We start from the raw sequence: 7930 nt of genomic DNA on the forward strand, positions 1-7930 counted from the left end.
AAAGCAGCACCCTGTGGAACGCCAGAGTAAGGGAAAATGGGGTATGACATCGCTCCATTTACAGTGACATAAGCGACCCTATTTGTTAGAAAGCTGTGTACTAATCTAACATAGCAAAGCGGTAGTTGGAATTTATGGAGCTTGTAAATGAGTCCAGTATGCCATACTTTGTCAAATGCTTTCTCCAGGTCGAATAGTACTAGACAGGATGGTTTGGAAGTGTTGAAGTGATTTGTGATGCGAGTCGTTAGTTTTAACAAATTATCAAGGACACTGTGTTGAGGTCTAAAGCCTGCTTGGTGCGACGGAAGTAAACTGTGTGCTTGTAAGTGCATGTGTATGCGTCGAACAATGATGCGTTCGAATATTTTGCTAAATGTTGATGTGAGCTGAATAGGTCGATAGTTTGTGGGGTTGGTACTATCTTTGTGTGGCTTTGGAAACATTAGAACTTTCGAAATCTTCCAGTCTGTCGGGTAGTGTCCTGTGCGGAGGATAAAATTGTATATAATAGCCAGAAAGGACAGCAATGCAAGCGGGGCCTGTTTGATCAATACGTATGTGATATTGTCCAAGCCGGGAGCGGTGTTTCTCTTCCTACGCACAGTATTGATAATATCGTCTGTTGTAATAGGAACAGTTAGAGCATTATTAGGATCAATATCGTGCGTATTGCTGGGTTGCAGTTGCCTGTTATTGGGGTTGGTGACTCTGACAATTTTGGTCTGGAGGCGGAGATTTGGAGCTAATTGTGGTGTTGGAGTGAAAGTGTCTTGCAAGACATTTGCGAAGGCATAAGCTTTTTCAGTGTCGGTGTTTAGGGCTGCGTCCTTGATTGTTATTGGATAAGGAGTACTACTGGATTGTCCAGTGAGCACCTTGAAACGTTTCCAGTTTTTGGTGGGATGGCTTTCATCACTCAATTGGTTGCACGTTTCAATCCATCGACGTTGTTTATAAGCTTTTATATAGTTTTGTACTGTACGGTGTAAGTTAAGGGATTCAGGATTTCTAGTCTGGAGGTAGTCCCTGTATGCTCGTCGTGATGCTGTGATTAGGTGAAGATATTGCGGAGGTAGCTTTGGTTTGTAACTATTCAGAGTGGTCGTAGGTATGTTAGTGGTTACCGCACTGGTAATCTGAGCAGTAAGATGTTCCACCGCCGTATCGAGTTCCTCTGAATTGTTTGGTGGTGGATGCGGGTGAGAAAAAGCATTCTGTAGCTTTTCACTATATGCCTCCCAGTTCGCTTTGTTGTAACACCAGATTTTTCGAGGTTGTATTGTACTGCTCGTATTGCGGTTACCAAGATTTAAGGTAATTTTCACTGGGTTATGGTCACTGCCGATGGAATCCAGCACAGATATGTTCAAGCAGGCACTTAGAGATGTTGATGTTATAACAACGTCGGGGGTAGTGTTACTTATGGGACGTGTGGCTCTGGGCAGTACATGGAATTCTGCTGTAGTGTTTTGGTCCAGAAATTGTAAAAAGTTTGTTTTGTCTTGCATGGTTCGACTATGATAATTGATGTCCGCTGCTATGATATAATGTTTGCTAAGGGTTTGGATATGTTGAAAGAATTGGTATGGAATAGTCTCCCCTGGTCTTACATAGATGGTAGCAAAAGTAACGACCCGGGATGGAAAATAGATAGATGGTACTAGCAGTATGTTCTGGCAAGTGGAAGTTTGGTGGGAAGGTAACTGTTCGATATCGTAATTTCCTATCTACTCCAATTGCTGTGCCGCCGTTTACTCTTAAGCCCGGCGGACCATCATGGCGTAAGATGTTGTATGGTGGAATATGACAGATCATTTTTGGAGCAAGATAGCTTTCGTTTAGCGCAAAGCAGTGAACAGATTCTTCCAAAAGCAGATGTTGCAATAAAGCTTTTCGTTTAGAAACAGATCGGATATTTAAAAATAGAAAATTATACATATTCCGTACTGCCATATTCAAAACCTTAAACCGCAGTTTCCAAGTGGGATATGTGGAAATGCACATGAGGACCAGAGTATGTTGCATGGAGTTGCAAGTTGATAATTGTTTTTGCAGATGCTGTTACTTGGGTTAATATGTGCGTTCTTAAAAATGGGTGCACATTTTGGAGAGTCAGGGTGAAGAAACGTATTAGATCTTCCACTGTTACTGGATGTCGTAGTGAATTGTCAGGTTCTGTAGCAGTGTCATTGGTGCGCAGGGGAACTGTTAGATCAGGGTGTTCAGGTATTGCATCTGGCTTGGCTTTGCATTTGTAACTGTATGTAGGATGGTTTTCCGTACATGTGACACATTTTGGTGCAGCAGTTTGGTTTTGACATTCTCTGGTTGAATGGGGTCCTGAACAGTATCCGCATTTATCTCGGTTTGGACATGCAGCAGTAGTATGCTTGTTATACTGTTGGCATTTTTCGCACCGCAATGGAAGAGGTTGTTGAGAACGGGATGGTTCAACTTTGTACCTGCGTCTGTATATGTATGCTCCACTGTGTAGTAGGGTGTCTACAGCATTTTGTGAGTCTGTTAGGACCCGCACCATTTATGTGGGTCCGTTGTTATTGCGAATACGGATACATTTGCGGATTTGTACACCTTCGCATTCCAGTTCCTCAAAAATCTCTTCGTCTGTTAGACTAGGTCCTACACCCCTGATGACAACTGATAGTAGTGGGGATTTATGTGGTGGTGGTGGTTGTTTTTGAATGGAAGCATTTAGTGTTTGGATGTTTGCTTTGGCTCCATAGATTTCAAAAGAAGCTTTGTTTCTAATTAGTTTTGCAAAGTCTGGATCTGGTGATTTCAATATGATGCCATTACGGGTGAACAGTATTTGTGCAATTTGTGCCCTTGGCACATACTTAGATGTTTGTTGGAACACATGTTTTGCTGTGTTGAATTTGGTGTCGTAGTTGGTGAGCAGGAAGTTATATAAGCTGGTATTCTGTTGTTTGGATTTTAGTTGGGTTGCATGAGCTGTATTTCCTGTATCTCGTTTAATTGGTGATCTAGATCGTTGACGTTGAGGTAGAGGTAATCCTTCGTAGGAATTGCGACGTCGGTGTTTTGTGGAATAGCTGGACGTTTGCATTGGATCATTGGTACTTCGTGAATCGAGCATCGTCTCGGAGTTTGGACCGTCCGTCCGTTTAGTACCTCCGGTGAAGGTTTTCACCCCTTCTCGCTGTCGTAGCAGCGTTGCAGAAAGACCATGATGCATATCAGAAGACCACAACCGTGTGTTGTTATATGATCCAATGGAACAAACGAAAATCCTGTGGGAAAGCGAACAAACTCAAACCAACCGACAACTCAATCCAATGAAGCAATTCCAAACTAATTGTAGAGCCCAGGACAACCAAGAAGAGGAAGGATGAAGGTAATAAGGGAAAACAGTTTCAAAAAATAGTGCAAGTCGTATGTCTGCTCCACTCAACGTGTTCAACCAAAAAGGTTCCTCGCAATCACCTAACCACCGTATAGGCACAATTGGTACCGTTTGTCCGTTCCAGACTTACGGCTTCCACCTGGAATAATTGGCCCACGATGCGTGACACAAGAGAGACCGACTTACGATTACCTATACCTGATGCTGTGTCTGCGACGCACGTACCTTCTACTTATATAGTCCAGAATCAAAAAGGTTGCTCATGGGAGATTCACTTTTATTCATTGCAGTACATTTTCTTCTTTAATTTGTATCTTAGGTGTTCACATATTTTTCGAAGTGTGTTAAAGCACAATTTTTTACTATGATTACAATCAAACGTAGCATTATATGTTGTACAAAACCTTATGTTTCTTGTACACATTTTGACAGAACCATCTAGCGGCCGGTGTAGGAAACTCAGTATAAAGTAAGTATATTCGGAGCTTTTTTCAGAATATTAGGTTACACAACAACATAAAGACTCGCTTCGAGTAATTATCTATATACATGAGTTTCAATTTTCGACAAAGTATTTTCATACTACACTCGACGAAACTGGACAATCGTTATTTCAAATTCAGAAGCACGCTCACGCACATATAGTAAATTTAACCAAACGTTTTGTTTCTCTTTACTTACATATGCATCATTTTGTTTACGAGTACCAAATTTCGTCTGACCAAATTTTTTGGTATTCTTAAACAAAATTATTTAGTAATTACAAGCAACATTTGGTTACCGGAAACAAAATGCATAACCAAACAGCTCAACCAAACTTTTTTGGTAATTCCAAACAAACCAGTTTTTTCTGTGTAAGGCGAAGTAAGTGGCGTTACATAATAATGATGATGACAAGTTTCCAGCAACAACCAGCCCCCCGAAGTTAACGTATCTGTTTTGGTGTGCTTTAAAGATGAATAGTTCGATTTAAGAAAATCTATTAATTTCCTCGGAACATTCAACTTGCTCCTTCTTCAATTTTAATGATATTTATCCAATTATCAAATTGGTACATTAAACAAAAAAGTATTGATAGTTTCATGATGCAATGCGATTTCCATGTGTTCCAGGAAAAAAATAGTTATATTTTGTTATTGTTTAATGTTGCTTGCTTTCAAGTGTGTTACTGCTTTATATAATGAAATTGATTTATGTTTATAAGATATTCATTTGTCAAAAAAGTATAAAATAACAATCGATATGACCAACAACACAAAATGAAATCATGTGCTACAAAAGTGTACAAGAAGTGTACAGACTTACTTTAAACAAAAGTGTACAGAAAGCGTTGAAGAAGTGCACACAACTTTGAATGTGTCCCCAAAGTGTGAAACAAGTGTACAAAATTTCGTCATTTCGGGTCGCACTCATCTAGAACACTCTAAGTACACTTTTGCATCACCTTCAGTACACATCTTGTGCATATTATATGCAAGAAAGTGTACCAAAAGTGTACAAGAAGTGTATTTTTTTACAGTGTAATATAGAGCCGTTAAAGTGAACGTCCCTTTGGAAGCGTAAGACATCGTAATCAATAATTCAACAACAGGATGTTCACTGTGTTGTTTTCCCCACTGAGGATTATCCTGAAAGTTGAGACGCCAGAGCCTCGTTAGTCTGCAAAATGCAGTCCGGTTGAAGTAGGTGGATGAGAGGTTGATATTTTGGTGTCTCTGGGACACATACCTACACTACCAACATTTTAACGTGGCATTAGTAAATTATTTTGTGAGATTCAGAATTCTCTGTTTGAACTTGACACATTCAGTAGAAAGCCCTCTCTCTACGATAACTTAATTGACTAAATGCTACGAGAGTAGTTATTACCCAGCATATCTTTCTTGAGAAAGAGGTCTTGAAGAAGACTGTCTCACACTCAGATCTTCAAATGAGGATCACTTAGAAAGATATTTTCGGTTCCTGGCAACCTCCGATATACAACGTGCGGGGACAAATGCTTCTCTCTCTGCCTCTCAATATAAGTCCCTGCTTTCACATCGAGCGACGGACGTCTTTCTAAGGAAGAGGCTGATTATATGGGGATTCCCGGCACGTTTCGATTGGAGAACAAAGTCCGCGCTGGGAAGGAGATGTGCTGAAAGTAGTCTTTCACTGTCGGTCGAAGGCAGGCAGTATTACTAACCCAGTAGATATACAGCCTGCACAATAATAGGTCGCTTCTAATCGTCAGACTGCACTGAGCTCCCTACTATCCGAAGTTCTCGTTTTGTTCGAGGCTTTGATTAACATTTCTGAAAATTCTATATACAGGGTGTGTACAAAGTCGCTTTCCCAAAAACAAGTATTTCTTCTTCTATTCGGGAAAGCGACTTTTTGCCCACCCTGTATGTCTTATTGATTTTTTACAGATATGTTATGTTCCTCTCTATCGTAATTGAAAAGTTAATCCATTTGGACAAAAATGTAAACCTATGTGGTGTAGAGTGCACAAAAAGTCACGCAACCGAGATTTTGAACGTGCGTAACTTTATGACTCTTTGTAATTACTTTTCAAGTGTGTAATTTATATAGTTAGCAAAGTGTATTAACGATATTTTGGTTTATACAATCTTGATGCTTCAAACATCGTCATTGTTTATTTATTGAGAATATTTCAGATTAGCACAGATGGCCATTTTACAATGAAATTGTGAACAATGAAAAAAGCAAAAAATAAAAGTAAGAAATTACAAAATAACACAAAAATAAACAAATAGTAGCAAGCATAAGTACAAGATAGCACTGTGTGATTTTATTTACAAGTATTTCTTCTAATAGAAGACCGAAAGGTATATTCAGAGAATAATATGTCAATACTTGATGGGAGGTCATTATATTGTGTGGGAAGTCATTATATTTTGCGGGAAGTCATTATATTGTGTGGGAAGTCGTTACATTGTGTGGAAAGTTATTATATTGTGTGTAAACGCATTATATTGTGTGGAACGTCTAAAGAAGAGAGACCCTTTTTGAATTTTTAGTCTTGGTTTTTTTATGTAAAGTAAGCTTGTTTTGCATATTGTGCGCATCGGTACTCGAAAGTAAAATTCCTCAAGGAGTGTGTTGCAGCGGATTTTTCCATTGCCAATTTTGTGTAAATAGATGAATTCATTCTGCAAACAGCACCAATATGCAGTATGTAAGTTCAGAAAGGACAGAGATGCGGAGATGAAAAATTGCGTAATGAGGGAACCCTGTATCGAACTATAGCTTGGAAGTAGTGAAAGACTGAATCGATTCTAGAGAGATGAGTGGGACACGTCATGGACCAGACGGGAGAGCAGTATTCTATTACTTGGGAAACGAATGACCTGAAGTATAAGGTGAGGGCTGAGATGTTGAAAAGATACAGTAAACCTACGAACAGGGTTGTTGAAGGTGCAGGAACACACAAATTCTAATAGGTTGTATTGGGTTCCACTGAAGGACCGGAAACTTCTTTCTAGCACAATTTAATTCGGTCCAAGTTGCGTATTGTTTCACTGAAAAAAGGTTCCTTGACCATATTTCAACTGAACCGGAAAAAAGGTTCCTGGACCGTATTTAAATTGAGCCTGAAAAATTGTTCCTGGAACGATTTCAAATACTTTACAGATAAAATTGTTGTTTCAAATCCAGAACCCATTTACGCTTGCTGATTATCTCTCCTGGACCGGAATTGAAATTATTTAAAATTCCTGAACCTGTAACAAGCCTGCCTAAGAGACGCATGGCCTTTTTTCTGGTGCCTATAATATGTTCCTCAAATGTGAGCTTTTGGTCGAACACAATGCCCAGGTTCTTGTGAGAATATACTGCTTTGATGTTATTGCCAGAGATGGAGTAAGATTACTTTAAGAGGTTCTTTTTCAGAAAGATAGCGAGAGTCGTACACTTTTTAGGATGTAATGTAAGGTCCCACGTCAGACACAATGAAGTAAATGTTGTTACGTCATTCTGTAATAAATGGGTATCGTCCGAAGTAGAGATTACTCTGAAAATGATTGATTTGTTGTTTTAAGTCCACTTTATGCACAGAAAGGCTAATCGGGACTGGACCTACAGTTTAAAGTGAGATCCGAACCACTATGTGCCTGCACAAGGTATCGAACCCGGACACCTTGATTACAAGGCAACGACGCTACAACTACGCCTTCGGGGAGACACTCTCTGAAAATGTTACTGTCATCTGCAAATAGAAGCTATTGTTTGTATTTCATTCATCTTGTGCATCTATACAATATGGCACCCGTTCTGCGGGCACTAAGAGACTTAACTTCTCTAAACGAACCATTTGTGGTAATTTAATCTTTCCAAATACTTATTTTAGTATCAGTTCCACTCTTCTGGTTCTTCCGAGGTGGAATCCGTGATTTTTCTGTCGGTACTCTTTTCAACATCCGTTTCCCTAGTTACTCCGTCGTTACAAACTACAGCGAAGCTAATTTTCGTTCCGCCAATTGTGCTGCATGTGTGTGCGACGAAGCGAATAATACGGTTCGGAGGTTTCCTGTGCTGTGT

This window comes from Lepisma saccharinum, chromosome 22 (genome assembly GCF_977018435.1).
Source record: "Lepisma saccharinum chromosome 22, izLepSacc3.1, whole genome shotgun sequence".
Taxonomy (NCBI): Eukaryota; Metazoa; Arthropoda; class Insecta; order Zygentoma; family Lepismatidae; genus Lepisma; species Lepisma saccharinum.